The sequence below is a fragment of the Stomoxys calcitrans genome, chromosome 2 (genome assembly GCF_963082655.1).
Source record: "Stomoxys calcitrans chromosome 2, idStoCalc2.1, whole genome shotgun sequence".
Taxonomy (NCBI): Eukaryota; Metazoa; Arthropoda; class Insecta; order Diptera; family Muscidae; genus Stomoxys; species Stomoxys calcitrans.
This window is the reverse complement of record NC_081553.1, coordinates 75209490-75231496: the sequence shown is the minus strand read 5'-3', so window position 1 is coordinate 75231496 and position 22007 is coordinate 75209490. Positions and strand designations below refer to the sequence as shown.

Genomic DNA, 22007 nt, shown 5'->3' with positions numbered 1-22007 from the left:
GACCAAGTTTCTGGTGGTCCATTTCTTCCCCAAAACACCCCCAAACAGGACAAATTTACGACCATAGCAATATGGGTCTCAAATGACAGGTCTTTTCGAGTAAACCATGAATCACCAAGTATCAATATGCGGTAAAAGTGTCTATGAGGCCACCCTACCCCCGTAACACCACCCAAATAGGACGTAATGGCTGACCATTGCAACATGGGGCTCAAATAAGAGGTATTTTGGAGTAAAACACGAAGCTGATATATATTTTCAAGGCCAAGTAGTGGCCGCCCCATACCCCAAGATACACCCCAAACCGGACATGTTTGCCAGCTATGGAAATATGGGGCTCAAATAAAAGGTATTTGGGAATAGACCACGAATCTGATATCAACATTCGGGACGTCCCACCCCAATAGCAACCCCAAATAGGACGTATTTGATCACCATGACAATTTGGGTCTTAAAGAAAGTGGAGCTTGATATTCATAGTTTTTAGGGTTCATAACCCAAACCATATTACTAACTTTTGCAATAAGGGGTTTAAATGAAAGGTATTCGATATTAGAAAACGAATTTGATATCCAATTTTGAGGCCAATGGCAATATGGGGTTCAAGAAAATTATATTTGAAAGTAGAGCATGATGCTGATATATTTTCAGGGTTAAGTGTTTGGGGGGCCACCCCCTCTCGCAAACTGTATCGCCCTAGAACCTCTTAGTATCTGCTGCGTATATAAGCCACTTATCGGTAAAATAGTTTTAACTATTTCCCTGTAAAAGTAAATTCATATCAATGTTAATGCTGCGCGCACTGTATTTCTTTCAATGTGCTGTTATTCCTACAGGCATGTATTCCAGGTAGATTCGTTAGGTGGGAGTATTCCGCACTTCACTTCATTCACGGATTGGATGTGCTATTCGCCAGATGACAGTACTTTTCTATTTAGGCTAATTTAGAGAGTAAGACAAGGACAAAAATATGGCAGTATGGATGCGCTGAAAAAGCCTTTGTACGGGTATGGGCTAAACTAGTGGCGGATTACATTTGTGCGGCCTTGCAACTCGTTTCCTTTTCACCGACTCTAGATGTTAGGTCTTGTGCCCTTAAAAGGCACATTTACTACCTGATTTAGCCGAAGACTGGTACAGTGTTGCAGACTTGTACGTTAAATATCTGTGCTGGATATGGTCTAGATCGCAGCTATATAAACATAAGAATTTTTCAAAATTTCTATTGAAACATTTCTGTAATTTGATGCACCAAGGAACAGCGAAACTTCAAATTTAACCAGCAAATCCCAAACACGGCAACTCTAATCACCAATACCCAGGCATAGTTGGGAAAACCTTCAATATTTGTCCGTCTGTTTGTCTGTCGGTTTTTCCATGTTATTTGGAAAAGAGCAGAGCACAGCTAAAATCAAAACGAACCAGCATGCACTCCCTGTGTATTTGCTTGCTGGCTGGTTTGCCAGTCAGACAGCCACCTAACCTCCTCAACCGCCTTCTTCAATGGCTGGCGATTGCCACCAAGAGCTTCAATAGCAGGAAATCCGTTGTTAAACCAAAAACAAAAAATGCAACTTCAATAAAACGACCTCGACGACAAGAGCTCATTGGCAGGCAAGCAAAAAATGACGAAAATCATATTAAAAATTAAAATAATATCGCCACCACCATCATTTTAATAGGAAAAAGGAAAAACTGCATCATCACAAAACACACACACACAGACACAGAAACCGAATCCCAAAGTTGGGCAAGTGTTTCAGTGGTGCATTTAATTAAATTATGTACATTTTTGTGCACCAACTAAGGAATATGATTTTCCCATTTTATCATCAGCATCATCACCACCATCACACCATTCCCCGAGATCATCGTCTTTATGCCTTAACCTTTGACATTTATCTCGTTCACTCTCCCATATCCATGTTCATTACAGTTTGGTTTTTTTTCATCGCCTCGTTGGGCGAGCCAGGGATAAAACCACCGAGGACAAATGTAAGCAGTGCTGTATCTGTTTCTGTGTCTTCTTCCTACTTTTTTCATTAACACTGCCTACGGCCTAGACATTTTGTGGGGAGGAAATACAGTGGCTCAAAAAGCATGAAAGGGAAACAATAAATAAATCATGCAATAGGGGAAACGCAACAGTTTCGCGTAATCCATTTCTACGTTAAGATAAAAATTTGCAATATGTCATACAAAAATTATTAAAAGCTAAGGAGGCCACCGTAGCGCAGAGGTTAGCATGTCCGCCTATGAAGCCTAACGCCTGGGTTCGAATCCTGGCGAGAATGTCATAAAAAAATTTTAGCGGTGGTTATACCCTCCAAATGTTGGCGACATATGTGAGAAACTTTGCCATTAAAAGCTTCTACCCTAAAGAGGTGTCGCACTGCGGCATGCCGTTCAGACTGGGCTATAAAAAAGGAAAGTCCCTTATCACTCAGCTTAAACTTGAATCGGACAGCACTAATTGATATGTGAAAAGTTTGCCCCTGTTCCTTAATGGATGTGCATGGGCAAATTGGCATTTGCAAGGTCATAGTAGGTCGCCCGGTCGCCAAGTTAGTAGCATGCTCGGATTAGCATAGCATCCCCTGATCTCCTCATTGACGTATCCTGGCAAGCCGTCATTTCTTTGTGATCAGACCACCTCCCCATAATTCTCACCATCGACCAATTACCCGACCTCATAACATCTGAGCGCCGGACGTTTATCATTGAGAAGCCGTTATTTCTTTGTGATCAGACCACCTCCCCATAATTCTCACCATCGACCGACAACCCGACTTCATAACCTCAGAGTGCCGGAAGTTTATCAATCAGAAGAAGGCTAATTGGGCTGGCTTCACACCAATCGCCGCTTCAGTTAACTGACACCCCTTCGAATGTGCTAGTTGCCGATAGGAAATTCCGCTTTATACCAGCCGGCCGAATACCCCAAGTGCGGCCCAATTTCCCGGCGCAGGCAGTGGTACTCGCAAACGAGCGTGATGGGATTCGTTGTACAAAACCCACCAACACCAGAATCAAAGAGCAGAATCTGGAAATAAACAGGGTAGTCAACGAACATGAGCAAAATTTGTGGCTGGAACACTTGGAGCAATATAACTTAGGTACCGGTTTAAGCAAGCTGTGGTCTGCTGTTAAGTCACTCACGGACCCCGGCAGTAACACTCGCAGATGAGCGTGATAGAATTCGTTGCACGGACCCCACTAACCCCAGAATCAGCGAGCTAAATCTGGAAATTAACAGGGTAGTCAATGAACATAAGAGGATTTTGTGGTTGGAACACTTGGAGCAATGTTACTTAGGCACCGGTTTAGGCAAGTTGTTGTCTGGTGTTAAGTCACTCTCAAACTCCGGCAGTGGAACTAGTAGACGGGCGTGATGGGATTCGTTATATGGACCCCACTAACCCCAGAATCAGTGAGCTGAATCTAGAAATTATCAGGGTCAACAAATATAAGTGGAATCTGTGGCTGGAGCACTTGGAGCAATGTAACTTAGGTACCGGTTTAAGCAAGCTGGGATCTGCTTTTAAGTCACTCTCGAACACCGCTAGAGGGATGACAGGACCTCAGTCACTTTTCGCGACGTAACCGTGACTGATCCGAAGAGATGCGCCAGATTGTTCAACTGTCAATTTATTGTGCATCCCGAGAGTGACAGGGCAAGTAGGAGAGCCATTCGTCGTATCCGTGGTCTCCGAGCCGATGGACAATAATTACAATTTACCGTGGGCGAAATTACGAATTTCATCCGTGGCTTCAAATTATGCAAGGCGTTGGGCCCCGACGGAATCTCTACACTAATGCTGCTGAAGAATCTGGATCGACCTGGAGATGAGTACCTTACTACTGTCCTCAACCTGTCTTTGAACCCTCTTATAGTTCCCAATGTCTGGAAAATGGGCAGAAGGATACCGCTTCCGAAGCCTGGAAAGGAACCGACTTTGGGGGAGACTTACAGACCGATCTCCCTTCTCCCACCACTAGTCAAGACGCTTCAGCCTTTACTCCTCCCAAGCCTCGTAGGAGAATTTCCATTGGCCGAGCATCAGCATGAATTTCGAAGACTGCATAGTACAACCACTGCTTTGCATTCCATCACCGCACACATTTGATGTGGCTTCAATCAGCTCCGGCCAAGTGATAGGGCGGTCCTCGTGGCACTGGACCTATCAAAGGCATTCGACACGGTCAGCCATGCTAGACTATTTGAGGACATCGCCAACACGTCCCTCCAGCCAGACCTGAAATGCAGGGTGGCGAATTATCTGTGTGGTCGCTAGTCATTTGTGGAATTTAGGGATAAGAGGTTGAAGCACCGTAGAGTGAAACAGCGAGTTCCTCAACGGGGTGATATCTCCGGCACTGTTAACATCTACCTATACCTGGTTGTTTTGCTGGACAGGAAATTAAACTTCAAATCCAACATTTTGGAAAGGGCAAGAAAGCCAACTCTTGCCCTATACACCTGTCAGATAGCCATTGGCAAAAGTTGGGGGATTAGACCGCGTGTCATGCATTGGGTATATACTGCAGTTGTCAGACCTATAATGCTATATGGTGTTGTGGTCTGGTGGACGACGCTTCAAAAGTCCACCTACTGTTCAATACTCAAACGGATCCAAAGGATGGCTTGTTTGTGTATCACAGCCGCACTAAGGACGACACCATCTGATGTGCTGAATTTAATGCTACATCTAATGCCTCTGGACATTGAGGCTAGATAAATTACAGCGACCACTGCCGTCAGGTTAAGGAAGCTTTCTCAAGTGGTTGAATGGCTAAGTTCTAATGTCATTACGACGATTGGCAAAAATATCCTCTGAGACAGCCAGGCTGTCAATTAATCCCTGGAGAACGTATTTCTGAACACAAAAACCGCCTTCGACTGTGGCAGATCTCTCAACGAGATGGCTGAACAGTTCAAAATTCACTTGATCTGGATGCCGGGCCAAAAAGATATCCCAGGGAATTGTAAAGCGGACGAGCTTGCGAGACTAGGAACTACCCTACACATTCCAGGAGTACTGGAATCTGTGGGTATGCCTCTAGCGACATGTAAGCTAAATTTTCAGGACCATGCTCGAAGGACAACGAATGATAGATGGTCATATAGAGGGGGCTGTGAGCATTCCAAAGCTATGTGGCCTAATCTAGACTTGAACAGGTCTACCGCGTTGCTGTCACTGGCAAGAACAGACGCCTCGTGTTCGTCATGACAGGTCATTGTCTAGTAGGAAAACATGCGGTTGCCAGCAACGACTGTGGGGACAACGAAGAAGAAGAGACTTTAGAACACCTTCTGTGTGTGTGTCCCGCACTAGCAGTCAGAAGGAATTCCACTTTAGGCTCTCATTTCTTTGAGAACCTGTCTGATTAAGCGGATGTGAACATTTGCAAGATGTTGGGCTTTTTAAAGCGATCTGAATGGAACTAGATTGCATCTTCCTTTGCACTATCTTCTTATGTTCCTGTGGTATCACAATGAACGAAATCTTCTAAGTGAGTCTGATGGCAGACTGTCACTTAAACCTAACCTAACATGGTCTGAATCGGTCCATAAGCGGATGTAAAAATTGCAAAATTTGCCCATGAACATTCCACTAAGGAAGAGGGGCAAACTTCTCACATATCAATGAGTGCAGTCCGATTCAAGTTTAAGCTCAATGATAAGGGGCCTCCTTTTTATAGCCGAGTCCGAACGGCGTGCCGCAGTGCGACACCTCTTTGGAGAGAAGTTTTAAATGGCATAGTACCTCACAAATGTTGCCGGCATGAGGAGGGGAAAACCACCGCTGAAAAATTTTTTTCTGATGGTCTCGCCAGGATTCGAACCCAGGCGTTCATCGTCATAGGCGGACATGCTAACCTCTGTGCTACGGTGACCTCTAAGCGGATGTAGCTCCCATATAAACCCATCTCCCGATTATACAATACATTATGAGTCTGTAGAGGGCGTAATTCTTATCCGATTTGGTTGAAACATCCAAGCCAAGTATGGCCTGAATTGTTTCATAATCTGAAATAGCTTCAATGGTATAGGAATTTTTATCCATTAACTTTTGTTTGCTTATAAAGAGAACCCGGCAATGAACTTGGCAAATAAATAGAATCCATGGGGGGTATATAAGATTCGAACCTGTGGAACTTAGCACACTTTTACTTGTTGGTAATACCACAGAAGCTGGTATAAAAAAAAAATTTGGAGCTTTCTCATCTGCCTTTAAACTCCAGGCCCTTAGTGAACTAAACCTTTAAGGCGAACCTATATTCCGAAGATAGTTGAATCGATATGCACATTTTTGCTGACATCACTAAGGCAGTAACTCAAGACGCCAAATCTGATTTTCTAATTTTGTTTCAAAGGATTCGAAAGACACTCAACTTGAGCCCGTGTTCTCATTCCCGCTAACTTCTAAAACTCTTCCCACTTAAAACCCCCTTAAACTTTGGTACATTTTTTATTGATTTTTTTCTTCTCTCACATAGTTTCCTTTTCAGCAATTTGCTCTATGCTTTATATTTACATTTAGGATCCATATTTGCTGCTCCTCTCCAGACATTAGGAACATAACTGGATGGCAATGTTATGTTGCCTGTTGTGTGTGTGTGTTGTTTTTTATTTTTCCCATCATTTCCATATAAATTGAAGTTTTACGTTGTTGTAAACAGCGTCGAAATGCCGGTTTTGCTGCTGCGATTATTGTGTCTGTGGAGGGTATTTACTTGGAAAGAAAAATATAAAAAAAGCCAACTACTACGATTTGGTGAAAACATAAGTTTATATGAGATCGTCGAGCTCATATGCAGTCAAGTACTATTTGCAGACAAAAAGCCATACCGGCTGAGAGACAGACAAGCAGAGGAACGGACGGACGGACAAACACAACGACATTCCTACATATATATTTTACCATTTAATAACACTGGGAAGTAGTAAAGCTTACACACTTTCATACATATATCTCCATATATATAAATATGTACATACAGCCATATGTAAGTAAACCACTGTTAACATTTTGAGGGTTTTGCATTCACATGACTTTGAATGGAAAATAAATGTACTCATATGTCTAGATGTGCGTAGTGCTTTCTTGTATTTTTTTTTTTTTTTTTGTGAAAACATTATTATATGAGATTTTATGAAGTCACTTAACAGTAAAATAAGTGACTTACTTTAAGTCTTTAAGGTATTTGTAGTAACATAAATGTTAGCAGGGAGCTGCAATAATTTGTTACTTAATTCGGAAGCAAACGAAAAAACCACAACAAAGAGATTCTGCTACAAAAAGCTTTAGTTTGGCGAAACTTTATTTACGGAATAGTTCGTATAGTTAGTTTTTTTGCATACCCCCTAATTTTGACCCCAGGAACCCGAATATGAAGTCTGTGTTTGAGTCTCGGTCTCGTGGACCCCGCTAGGGCCCGAACACCAACCTAGGCAATATCGGTTTCAAATAAAAGGTATTGATTAGTAGTTTACGAATACGCAATCAAATATCGAAAATTCTAACCCGGGAAGGACCTATGTGGTCTTGAGAATTTTGGCCACTATTTGAAAAATTTGCGACATTGTTATTTTAAATAAAACTTTTTCCCTTCCAAAGTTGGAAAAATTAGACTGCCTTCGGCCGGTTTAAGATTTTCTCCTCCTTAAAATAAAACTCTATTTGCCTACCAAAGTTGGACAAATTTGACGGCCTTAGGCCTGGTTTGAGATTTCCTCCTCCTCCATATGTCCAACAGTAGGAAATGGTAAAAGTATTTTAAATAGGACTATTTGCCTTCCAAAGTTGTTTGTAAAAAAAGCGCAATTTTTTAAATTTTTAATTTTTTTTGCAAATATGTATTTTTTTTTTAATTTAGAGTCATTTTTGAGCTTAATTTCTTGCATAATCGTACTATACGTACATACTATACGCAAAAAAATAAAACGTTTGGGACATTGCTACGACAAACAAAATATTATTACAACCAAATGTGTAAAACCAAAAGCTATTTAATGGCAATAGTGTTTGTTTAGCCGCAAACGATTATTCGTTTACCTGACGAATAATTATTCTCTTGTATCTCTCCTACTAGAGAGAAAGAGAATTTGAGCATATAGATCTGTGATGGACAAAAATATTCACACTATAGAATATTAATGTGAACGTACCCTGGAAAACAATACCAGGCAACCACATAGGCTTGCAAATAATTGCAATTGTGCACTCATCACTGGTATAGACACATTCTTAGACACAAATATTCTTTTCCCCATTTGTAACTGAGCAAAGAGCAGTCAGTATGTTGAGCTGTTAAACTCGAAAAATACAATTTTTATGTAATATTTCGCATTAGGTACGAAAATGCTGGTATGTCCATTTAGAAACATCATTAGAGCAACAGACAAATGGCTGCCGGGTAGAAGTAAACACAACAAGAATTTCTTAGACACACATATTGTTTGGTAATATTTTCGCGATAAAGAAATATCTTTCCCAAAATAGGTATTTAAATGTGCGAAAACAACAACTCCAATAAGTAATTTTTGTTTTATTTATAGCATAATGAATATATTAGAGTCAACCGTAGCGCAGAGGTTAGCATGTTCGCTTATAACGCTGAACGCTTAATTTCGAGAACATCACAACAATTTTTCAGCGGTGGTTATCACTTCCAAATACTGGCAACATTTGTGAGGGATTATGCCATGTAAAATCTTGTTCTCGAAGAGGTGTCTCATTACGGCACCCCATTAGGACTCGACTTAAAAAATAGACCCCTTAACATTAAGCTAAAAATTTTAATCGGACAGCACTCATTAATAAGTGAGAAATGTTAAGTGGAAAATTGTGACGAATAAAGCAGATCATAATACAAACTCATAATGAAGTTGTGCGATAATTGGAAGCTTTTAATACAATTGTGTATCATAACATCGAAATAAATTCAAATAAACTCTGAAAGAGTTTGAATTACATACTGGAATCTGTTAATAATTTGCAAAAATTTGAGTTCGAGTAATGTTACAACATTGAAATAAGTTGAAACTCCATATAACATGTTTTATGTATTAAGAATGAAAGGTTTGGGCTGGTTAAAAAAAATTTATGTAATAATTTTTTTTTTTTTTATACAAACACACATGCATTGGAAAAGTGACATAGCCAGTAGGACAAAGTGTCGTAGTGTGTTAGATGCATTTCATATAGGATCTTTCTCAGTTTCTTCGAGATAAATACAACCTACCAATGTGCGACCTTTGGAGCCCTCACAACTAAAAATTTCAGATTGAAAAAATGTTTAGCTCAATTTTGAAAACTCTCTAGGAATAAATTTCTTCCTCGAATAAAATCCTCCTATTCTGATTGAATGGGGAGAGGAAAAATATGAGAAAGGGAATTTAATATTTTCGAAAACAGCTGTTTACCTTAACTGTTTTATTTTGGCTAAACATTTGACTATTATTTTTTGGAAAAATTAACATAAAATGGATAAATGAGCAAAACGAATTTATAAATGTGGCTAAAAAATTTTACAAAAATGTTTAGTGTTGCTTTTGTAATGTTTATTTAAATTTTTGTTTTAAACAGTACACAATTATGACCTACAACTTGTCACCATATTTCTGTGTTGAGATAACAACTTTCGGTCTTCATCCAACAATTAGATGCTCCCAGAGTGGTCTGCTGGACAGATAAATAGATTAATTGTGGCGTGTTGTTGTAGTTGAAGCAACATTTTCATGTAGATGTGGCGATACTCGTCAAGCTCCTGTAGGTGAGCGAGCTCCTTCCGGTCCAAAGGACCGATCGCCGCGGGAACTGGTTGGCCATTGGTTATTTAAAGGCGCCATTAACTCGCCTTGTCATAACGAGCATCATAGCCAATCAGTTTTTGTGCAATTTCCGGTGCCGTCCGACCTCTCACAGAGACTCTCCGCTCGATACTGATGATTGTCCGCGACTGCCGTTGCTGCTACTCCGTATGGAGTATTCCACTATCCGCAACCTGTGGACGCAGCCGGTAGCTCGCAGCTAAGCTTTTCGCCACAGCAATGAACACCACACAAATCGTAGCTCAATGTTCCGGCCTGTGTGGTGTTCCTTATGGAGCTAGAACTTGAAGATCTAAACGGCATTTCAGGGCGGCGGCCGATTTTCTTGGTGGTTGGGAAGGCTGCTGGACATATTGCTGCTGAAAACCGACTTTTGGATTTATTCCTACTCCTGTTGAGTAAATGCCGCCAAATGTGGCGCAAAGGATTTTTGAAGAATTGGCCACGAATATTCGATTAAGGAACAGACAGAACACCTCTTGCATATCATTGAGTGCCGCCCGATTCTACTTTAAGCTAAATGATAAGGGACCCCCTTTTGAGTATCCGACTCCTAACGGAGTGCCACTTAGCGACAACTCTTTATACATATGGGTCTAAGAAAATTAAAATATGAACCACATATATTCAAACCTTGTAAATTCATATACCAATTCTAGAATGCGAATATTTTGTCAATAAAGCGGAAAAACGTATACAAATCTTCTATGATGGGTACATGACATATTTGATACGTAAATAAGCAGAATTTTCGATTTAAGAGTGAAGATCAGTCAGAAGCTTTACAAAAGCTACCAATGCTCTCAGAAAATGTAAGAGCTACAAATGAATCCAGAAAGAGTCACAGTTTGGTGTGGTTTATGGGCTGGTGGCATCATTGGACCGTACTTCTTCAAAGATGATGCGAAGCGTAACATAACTGTAAATGGTGACCCTATCGTGAGATGATATCCAACAGCTTGACTTGCATGACATGCGGTTTCAAGAAGACGGTGCCAAATGCCAAAAAGCCAGAGACGAGATCGGTGAACATTTTTTTTACGTTCGGTCAATTGGCCGCCTAGATCGTGTGACTTTGACTATTTTTTGTGGGGCTATGTTAAAGGTCATGTCTATATAGACAAGTCCGTCTCAATTCAGGCATTAGAAGACAACATTGAGGCATTTATTCGGATGGACCATTTGAGGCGTAGTCAGGGCAACATATGCATGAAATAATCTTCAAACATTTAATATATGGACCGTACTATTGATTCAAGTAAAGATTTCATGGATTTTTCTGAATTGTAAAAAACTTTTCTATAGCTCTTGAAAAATCACCTGTTATATCACTTGACTAACAGTATAACAATATAAATGTCTTTATCTGAATCCCATATTAATTTTATTGGTCGGAGTGTTTAGGGTCATTTATGTTTATAAGACTTTAGTTGAGCCCGATATTCCCATTGGGTTTTTTGGAGTGGGAAGGCCCGAAGAATGGTGGTTCGTGAGGTTGGGAGGTGGTTTGGACTCCCAAAAGTGGCTTTGAAATTCGTGCCCTACTCCCCAATACCTTTCATTTGAGCCTCATATTGCCATGTGCGGTAAATATGCATGTCCGATTTAGGGGTGTTATCGGGGGTGAGATGGTACCCCAGACACTTAGCCCTAAAAAAAGTATCAGCATCGTGCTCTACTCTCAAATATCATTTATATGAACCCCATATTGCCGTTGGCCTTAAAATTGGATAAAAATTTCGTTTTTTTTAAATCAAATACCTTTCATTTAAACCGCTTATTGTAAAAGTCAGCAAATATTTCCGGTTTTGGGGTGTGGGCCCTAGAAACTATCAACATCGAACTCCACCCTCTTTAGGACCCAAATTTCCATGGTGAGCAAATACGTCCTAATTTGTGTTTGATATGGGGGTGGGACGTCCCCTAGATAATTGGCCCCAAATGTTAATATCAGATTCGTGATCTACTCCAAATACCTTTCATTTAAGCACCATATTTCCATAGTTGGCAAACATGTCCAGTTTGGGGGCGGTTTTGGGGGATGGAATGACCACTCAGACTATTGGCCCTGAAAATATATCAGATTCGTGTTCTACTCTAATACTCTTATTTGAGCCCCATATTGCAATCGTCAGCAAGTACGTGCTATTTGGGTGGAGTTATGGGGGTGGAATGTCCCATAAACATTTTTTCCTGAATATTGATATCAGATTCCTGCTTAAATCCCAAAACATTTCATTTGACCCCCATATTCCTATGGTAGTAAATTTGTCCTCTTTGGGGCGTGTTTTTGGGCAGGGGCGGGGCTCCCACAAACACTTGATCCCACATTTCGATATCATATCTACTCGCAAATACCTTTCGTTTGAGTCCTATATTGCCATGGTCAGTAAATATGTCCTATTTAGGGGAGTTTTGGGGGATGGGTGAACCCCCAAACACTTAGTCCGACAATGGCATATCATATACAGTGGCACAGAGAAGTCTACATACCCCACTGAAAAAAAACACACTTAACACACTTTCGAATGAAAAAGTTTTTCTGTCAAATATCTATTGGTGCTAAAAGTGTTTACTATGGTTCCCAGCATAATAATTAGTTAAAATTTGTAGGGTAAAATCTTACCCTAACTACTTTACACTCAGTTTACGTAACTGCAATTTACGAAAAGGTATGTATACATATCTGTGCCACTGTACGTTTTCTAATATTAAATACCTTTCTTTGGAGCTCATTTGAGAATTAGTGTAAGAGGGCGGATCCGCCCCTCTTCAGGTATCAAAAAATGTAGTAACCTATTTTCACCACGGGATCATTATGCATCATCCGAGAAAATTTCAAGAAAATCGGTTCAGAAGTTTTTGAGCCTATACGGAACATACATACAATCAAACAAACAAGCACAAATTGATTTTTATACCCTCCACCATAGGTTGGGGTTTACCAACTCCGTCATTCTGTTTGTAACTCCTCGAAATATTCGTCTAAGACCCCATAAGGTATAAATATCCTTGATCGCCATGACATTTTAAGTCCCTCCGTCGTTCTGTCTGTCGAACACACGCTAACCTTCGAAGCAGTACAGCTAGCCGCTTAAAATTTTGCACAAACCCTTCTTATTAGTTTAGGTCGTTTTGGATAAGAAAAGGGCCTATCGGTCCAAATTTGGATATAGGTGCCATATAAACCGATCTTAGATCTTGACTTCTTGAGCCACCAGAGGGCGCAATTCTTATCCGATTTGGCACAATTTTTGCACAATGTGTTTTTTTTACTTTCAACAATTGTGCTAAGTATGGTTAAAATCGGTTTATAACCCGATATAGCTGTCATATAAACCGATCTGCGGTCTGGACTTCTTGAGCCTCTAGAGGGCACCAATCCCATCCGATTTGGCTGAAATTTTACATGACGTGTTTCAATATGACTTTCAACAACAGTGCTAAGTATGGTCTGAATCGGACCATAACCTAATATAGCTGCAATATAAACCGATCTTGAATCTTGATTACTTAGCCACCAGAGGGCGCAATTCTTATCCGATTTGGCTGACATTTTGCATGACGGGTTTTGTTATGACTTCCACAAAATGTGCCAAGCATGGTCCACATCTATTCGTTACCTGATATAGCTGCCGTATAAACCGATATGGAATCTTGATTTCTTGAGCCTCTAGAGGGCACAATTATTATCCCAAGGCTTCACCTATGGCCTTCAATATACTTGTCAAATATGGTCTGAATCGGTCTATAGCCTCATATAGCTGCCCTATTAACCTATCTCTTCATTTTACTTTTTGAGCCCCTTAAGGGCGCAATTCTTTTCGATTTAGCTGAAATTTTACACAATGACTTCAACTATGGTCTCCAACATTTAATTTAATTAGCATAGAAATTATTTTCTTGTATCCTTTGTTTGCCTAAAAAGAGATACCGGGAACAGAACTTGACAAATGCGATCCATGGTGGAGGGTTTAGATTCGGCGCGGGCGAACTTAGCACGCTTTTACTTTTTATATAGAAGATTGTTGCCTAAATTTAATACCTATGTGCATGTATAATTTTTATTTATAATTTCCCATTTTGGCATACTTTTTATGTGGTAAATTTTAATTTTTTTTTTTTGTAATGAAAAATGCATTCTTTAGCATAAATCCAGGTTTATTGGTGACATTTATAGTTTTCTAGGCGATGCCATTGTTGCCATAACCTATCAAATTAAAAAAAAAAAGTGCTAATAAGCAAAATATGGTACTTCTGTGTATTCCCCATTTTCTCCAGCTTCTACCTTATAGCCCTCAATGGGATGAAAAGCGTATGAACGAAAATTGCCAAATAAAGAAGGCAAACATCATTCATATTTACAAGGCCCATTAAAAAGTCATGAAAACAAGGTGCGGTTGCCTGGTCTCCCCTATGGGAGAACAAAAACCAGGGAAATAGGTAAACAAATGAAACTCCCAAAGTATTGTGTGGGGGACACTGAGTGGGATTCCAATGAAACATTAATGGGGCAGTTAATTAAGTTTGAAAAAGGAGCAAAACAAAGAAAATACTGCTGACTTTACTTACCTTTAAGTTGCTCGTTGCAGTTCTCTGTTGGGTTGGGCGCCAATATTGAGTTTTCTCCTTGAATGATTAAAAATGTTCAGTGCAAGTAACTCCAATTAGGATGCAATAACACACGCATACACATGAGACGATGAGAAAAGAGAACACCGCCAACAAGAGTAAGAGATGATGACGTAGATTGTGTTGGGTGGTCAATGGTATGGTGTAGTGGGTGGTTGGTTGGTTGGTTTGCTAATGGTGGATGATGGTTGAAATCGTTAGGTCGGCAACTACTTGTTTGTTATTCTCAAGCCCTTTGAGCAGAGAAAGAGCTTAGCAGAGATGAAGAGGGGAGCGAGACTATTCACTGACTCTTATTATTTTTTGAAAACGATAAAATTAATCAGATGTTGTTGGGTGGTAATTTATTAATGTTGGCAATTATATGTGGTTGAACGCAATTGTAGTCGTCGTCGTTGTCAATATTTTGTGTTGCAACTTATCTCTTATCTTTTATACTCTCTGGGCTTGATAATCTTGTTGTTGTTGTAGTAGTAGTTGCTGTTGTTTAACTTGGTGGTGGTAATTTGTTAGGGCTTGTTTTTACTTTATAATCTTTTTTTCCAATTTCCATTTAATTTTGTTTTGTATTATTCACTTTTGCATCATCGCTCACTTACTCACTGCAACTTATTTTTGTTTTATTTTAAATTCTGGGTGCCTGAAGGGAAGAGGAAAAGAAAACACCCCTTATTATGGGTAACTTTCTTATTTGGGATGATAAAGAACACAACACTTTGTATTTGTAGATATTATGTTATGACTGTAAAAATTAATATTTCATTTATCGCTTATTTTCACACTGCCTATAAATAATTTTTTTAGAGCATAATAATATTAAATTTTGCATGATATTGTATGCGTACGTTTAGGTTTGTGTGTGGTAAATGTTGTTTTTTTTTTTGTGGTACGCTTTTGCTGAAATCATCTTAAAAACGATGTTTCCATTTCTTTTTGCTTCATTCTAGGTGGCAATAAGGCTATCTTATTTTCGCAAGGATATTTGGCATTGAATGCTTTGCTCAAACATACTCACACACACACACAGGGAGAGAGAAATAACAGAAGATGAACGCAACTAAAAAAAAAAATAAACATAACACAAACAATTTATATACACTCTCATACACTCCAATGCTCAGAGCCTCTCAAACGTAGCACACACTCTGGCACGTATGTACGTACACTCGACTCAACTCAAATCGAACAAACATATACACAACATAAAGAGGTTGGATATGGGGAGGGGGGGGGGGGCGACTTTTCTACAAGACCTCCGTCAGAACCAGCCAAACGAAACGAGTACACAAAGCGAAACGAAACCAGGCTGACACAGGCTGCTGGTGCTGCCTGCCACTCAGGCCGTTTGTCCAGAGGAAGGGTAGCAAGGGCGGGGAGATGTTAAAAACGAAGACACGCAATTTAATCAGAAGAAGAAGAAATAGCATTTATTTTCTTTTCCATTCAATTCAGCACTTTTTCACACATACTACACACAATGTCGTTTAAACTCACTTTTCATTTATTAAATATGCATTTTTTGTTTAATCTTTTACTTAAATTCTTTAAAATATTCCACACACTTTAATTTTTCTTCTTTTTTTTTGCTTCTCTTCCTCCCAGCGTGAACGCGTACCGTTCGTTGTCCGTTGTCGTCGTCGTTTAATCAACCGCTAAGGCGTCTTCATTCGAGTGTTCATTTTACAATACAGACACTACTGTAGGCGAGTGGCAAACGTTTTGCCTGCCATCCAGTCATGTATTCATTTTGTTGTTGGTTTTGTCTCTCAGATACAAAGCCGCCTCGATTCAACGCACTTTTAGATAAATAGCCAACAACAATGTTGAGTGAAAGAAAGAGTCGGCTAGTTGTAGCAGCAGAGAGCAAAAGAAATGTCAAAATGACATTTTTGCATTTCCCCCAGTGGTTATTGTGAATGACACTTTTGTGTACACTTGACGCTGGCAGGCAGCTGTTTTATGTTTTGATTCTTATACCTAATGCACCAGCAACACATACGACTGGCAGACGACACACACTGGAGCATATACACAAACACTTGCGGTCATAGTGAACAGTGTTGCCACAAAGCAAGTTTATTCAGCAAATTTTTAGAGTTTGTTAGTATAGGCTCGAAAATGGCTGAAACGATAATCTTGAAATTTTCAGAGTTTGTGTAGGATGGTGTGCAAGGAATGATAAGTTATATGTATAATTTATTTTATATCTAAAGCAACTAAATTCAAAAGTCTCACAAAGGGGTCGACCTTCAAAAATCCCACAAACGGTAAAGCTAAATAATAAAAATAAATAAAAGGTATTCGATAGAAGAGTACAAATTTGGCATCCAAATTGGGGAATAAATAAATTCAAAACAAACATGTAGAACGATCAATAAATTATGGTTTTTAAAGGAAAGGTCATTGCAAGAAGAGAACGAGTGTGAAATTAAAATTAGATACCACGAGTCGAGTGATGCAGGTCGACCGGGAGGATATGGAACCCAAATGAATAAATGCTGCCGCAACGATTTTATGTCATTTTGACCGTTTTTTTTTTTTGACAAAATTTGGACTTTTGACGATTTTTGCTTTGAGTCCCATTACGTTTTGACGTTTTTTTACTTTGAAGGTCACATAATTTTTCAGATCTTCCGGTCTCAAAATTATTATTAAGCCGATGAGCGCAAAACAAGCCGATTACTGCCTTAAATGAATGTCTATAGTGACAAGGGGCAGATTAATATATGCACCCTCTTTTCAACCTAACCCAACCTAAGATCTTACGATCGATTTGGTACATATGGTTAACTTTTTTGCTGAACACACATTTAAGATGTCTTTATAATTCTCTTTTCAGTCCTATATGAATTATTTATATAAATAAAAAATGGTCTTTGAAAAAATCTAAATTTTTATAAAATTCCATTTCTATAACCACTTTGAAAGTTTGCCTTTGGTCAAAATTTTATTCCTAGAGGAATTTTTCTAACATTTAAATGATGATTTCGTAGAAACTTTATTTTTAAGGAAATTTTCAATTAAATTTTGTCTTTGGAGAAATTTTTATACAATTTTTTTTTCTAGAGAAAATTTTATTGCTATTTTATATTTAAAAAAAATTTAATTGAAAATTTGGCTCTGATATATTTATTGAGGCCATCGTAGCTCAGAGGTTAAGATGTCAAAAATTTGTCAATTTTCTCGACTTTTTTCTCAATTTTGACGCTTTTTTAACAAAAAGAGTTGGCAGCACTGTTCGGAAGTGAAGTACAAATCTGAAAGTAATATTTGGGAGCATGTGTTTGGAGCCGCCATTACCAAACGCCCACAAACGATCATGCACACCGGCCGGTACAATATGAGACTCAAATGAATTACGAATCATATATCCAGATTGGGTATAATCATGAACTAGATGAAGCTGTGGAATTTGCGATCACAATAATGTATGGCTCAAATGAAAGGTATTTGAGAATGGAGTATAAATTTGGCATCTAAATTCGGGTCCCCACACACCAATTCCCGAACAACTCTTTATGGTTCTCAAAGAAAAGGTCATTGGAAGCAGAGTACAAATCTAATATTAAAATTAGGCACTATGTGTAGTCGTCTGACCCAGAAAAATGTTCCAAACTGTCGACATTATGGACATTATGGTCTTTGGATATCGAGTAGGAATCTGTAAGTAATATTTGGCAGTAAGTGCTTGGTGCCGCTAAAAAGTTCACAAACAAATTTGCAGGCCTACCGGAACTGCGAGGGTGGTCCCAAACGTCTCGTTCTTGTTTTTTTTTTTTTCATAGAGTATGGTTAGCCCATTTTTTAAAAAGAGATACACCCATTGCTGGATATGACGTCCTTTATGATGCAAAAACTATGATTCAACAGTAAATATTGGAGCAACATTTGGAGCTGATAGCTTCATAAAAGGGTTTCCAACTTTGATTTTAAATTTGCAGTAATAATTAAATTGTCAATTTACACGAACGATCAACGTCTGCAAATGACCGCTACTTTAAGAGCAAATTCATCTTCAGTGACAAAACTCATTTTTGACTTAATGGGTTCGTCAATATGCAAAATATGCCTTATTGGCCACATGAAAAGCCACATATGCTTCACGAGTCAACACTTCATCCACAAAAAAAAAACTGTTTGCTGCAGTTTGCATACCGACGGCGTAATTGGGCCATACTTTGTCCTCGACGTGGCCAATCATCAAGTTAACGTAAAAGAAACGCTATCTCAGCATGCTCACTGATTAATTATTGCCTGATTAGGAAGGTTGGGATCTGATCACAAACAGAATGATTCTTCAACCCATAAGAGAAGAAATGTTTACCTTGGTACCGCGAGAAATGCTTAACGAATAACTCCCAAAATTTATTTTTTTGGAGCGTCATGATTCTTAAAGGTATCATTACAACCAATTTTTTCTTTTGGTTATGCATTTGGAGTTTGAGTCTACCGCAATTTTGGAATAAACCACTCAGATCATGTTGCCCTCAACAGCAGATAGTTTGGGATCGAAGTCTGAACCGACCAAGTTTTTTCAGTACTAAATTGAAGTACATTGGTCGGATCTCTTCGTCTGCAAAGCTGAACGCCTAGATTACCATCCTGACGAACAATGAGGACATTGTAATTTTTAACCGACGAGAGAAGATCCGAATCGTAAGATGACGAGGCATTGAAGTATTTCCTATGTCATGTCCAGGCTTACAGAACCGGTACTTACTATAGATATAGTCGTATATATTTCGAGGCACCGTTGAAAGCCTCCTAACGCTCAAAACTTGCATAATTTTTCAACCTCCAACATGCTAATTTTTATATCTCAATTATAGTTTCAAAAAAATATGCAGATTCATCAAAAAGCTAAAGTGGATTATTATACTAATTTTTGATCTTTATCATTATTGAAAGGGTTTTTTTTCATTCAGTTAAAAAAAAATTTAATTATTGTAAAATCAATATTTTTAATCTTTGCAAGCAATTTTTATCAATAAGTTCTAAACGGCAACCCTGTTAGTATTCGCACTCATTCACTCACTCACCAACACACGCGGCATTACAAGGGATAAATACACAGGAAAAGAAAATAAAACACATTGGGAAAACGAAAGAGATGCACAAAGAAGAAATCGGGAAAAGAAATACCACTGGCTACTCCCAATGATTTTCCACACCGTATGAGTTTTAACACTTTGCAAATTTAAAATGTATTCTTTTAAATAATTTTCTCTTTTTTTGTGAACACCAACAACTGATAGATGTGTTTATGTTTAATTATTTACAATTTCACAAGTTATTTCAATTTTTATTTAATTTTCTTCCACTGCAACTATTAACTTTAACGATTGCAACACCGCCGCTTCTCTACAACTGACCTGAGCTATCATAAAATGTATTTTGTATGGTTTTCCATTTGTGCTGCTTCTTCTTTTTTTCTTATCTGACTCTCCCTCTCGCGGTGTGCTACTCTACATGCGGTGTTGTTATTAGGTTATGGTGAATTAAGATTGGTTTAGCAACTTCATATGGAAATAATCTCATTCACAATAATGTGTTCATGTCTTAGCTAAACAAATGGTGTGCATATTTACTAGGTGGCAAGTTTAATATGACTTGGCTGCTTGTAAAACGGTAAATCACAAAAACACGGGTGTATTAAAAAAGGAAAGAAAATTTTAATTTTGTGATTTTTGACAGGGTGTTCTTGATTGCTGGTTCATACGTAGGATAAAATTCGTTAGTTTAGGTTTTCGCCGTTGTTTCTGGTGGGCCGAAATGTTTTAAAGAAAATATTTTGCACACTTTAAGCTGCTATTACACTATGAAACTTAACATATGTATTGGGTTGCCCAAAAAGTAATTGCGGATTTTTGAAAAGAAAGTAAATGCATTTTTAATAAAACTTAGAATGAATTTTCATCAAATATACTTTTTTTACACTTTTTTTCTAAAGCAAGCTAAAAGTAACAGCTGATAACAGCCGTTGATACAAGCCGTTGAAAAAATTTGTCAGCGCCGACTATATGAAAAATCCGCAATTACTTTTTGGGCAACCAATTTCAACAATTGCAACTCTGAAAATTGTACACATGGCGTGATATGTACGAAAAATTTAATACCACTAATGGAATTGGGAATAAATATGCAAGTTTTTCGATTAAATCAAGCTTTTATGTCATCGAACATGTAGACATATCTCTATAAAATAAAGTACAACACACGTGAGAATACATGTCGATTAGAGCGCCATCTATTCGTATTTGACCATGGCGAAACAATTAAAGGTGGTTTCATTTGTACCACAACCACGATTTCACCATATGATTGGTAAAATGGCAATGGCAGATTTCACCATATTATTGGTGAAATCCGCCATCTCGACATCAAGATGTCATTTCAAAAATTAAATAGTTCTCAACACAACCAACATGCCCTCGTGTGTGTACGAAAGCTGGTAAAATGAGAGAGGGAGAAACACAAACAAAGAGAACGTGCAAAAAATGGGCTGGTTTGCTGTTAATGTAAACACAGAACTGACATCTTAATACCGAAGAACTGACCGTCAGTTTTCAGCTTTTTGCTGAACCCACTTTGGTATTTGACGCACATAAGACAAGTCCTATGAATACATAAAATGACAGCTCATATGACAAGTCTAATCGTGTAATAGCAGCTTTAGGAGGAATGGGTCAAATTGTGTTAGGCAGATTTGTTGTACCCACCACCAAAGGATGTTCCGTTTGTAACATCTCTAAACATTGATCTGCGACCCCATAAAGTTTATTTATTCTGGATCGTCTCGACATTCTGAATCGCTCTAGGCATGTCCGTCCGTCTGTCGAAGTTACGATAGCGGTCGAACGCGTAAAGCTAGCCGCTTGAAATTTTGCACAGATACTTTTAATTGATGCAGGTCGTTGGGGATTGCAAATGGGCCATATCCGATCCGATTTGGATATATCCCCCATGTAAACCGATCCCATCATTCGATTAGGCTGAAATTTGGAACAAAGACTTGAGTTATGACTTCCAACTTCCATATCAAGTATGATCCAAATAGCCGATATGGCTGAAATTTGGAACAAAGACTTGAGTTATGGCTTCCAACTTCCATGCCAAGTATGATCCGAATCGGTCTATAAACAGATATAGCCCCCATATAAATCGATCCCCGGATTTGAATTCTTGAGGCCTTAGAAGGTTCAATTTTTATCCGATTTGGCTGAAATTTAACACAAAAACTTGAGGTATGACTTCCCACATCCATGTCAAGTATGATCCAAATCGGTCTATAAACAAATATAGCCCCCATATAAATCGATCCTTCGATTTAATTTCTTTGAGCCCTTAGAAGCCTCAATTTTCATCCGATTTGGCTGAAATTTGGAACAAAGACTTGTGTTATGACTTCCAACATCCAAGCCAAGTATAATCCGAATCGGTCTATAAACAGATATAGCCCCCAAATAAACCGATCTCATGATTTTAATTTTTTAAGCCTTAGAAGCCTCAATTTTCATCCAACTTGGCTGAAATTTGA

General features: G+C 38.7%; 1 protein-coding gene across 8 annotated transcripts in view; it reads right to left on the bottom strand.

The window, feature by feature from the left end:
- Window positions 1–19813, bottom strand: part of LOC106083468 (ankyrin repeat domain-containing protein 50) — a 266226-nt gene extending 246413 nt beyond the window's left edge. Inside the window, exons 1-3 of one of the 8 annotated variants that reach the window (XM_059362503.1) lie at window positions 15635–15683; window positions 15486–15527; window positions 14411–15110 (exon numbers count right to left, since the gene is read on the bottom strand). The gene's annotated coding sequence lies outside the window, so the exon portion shown is untranslated. The other 7 variants (XM_013246507.2, XM_013246508.2, XM_013246506.2 and 4 more) reach the window with 7 other exon arrangements.
- Window positions 19814–22007: the final 2194 nt, after the last annotated feature.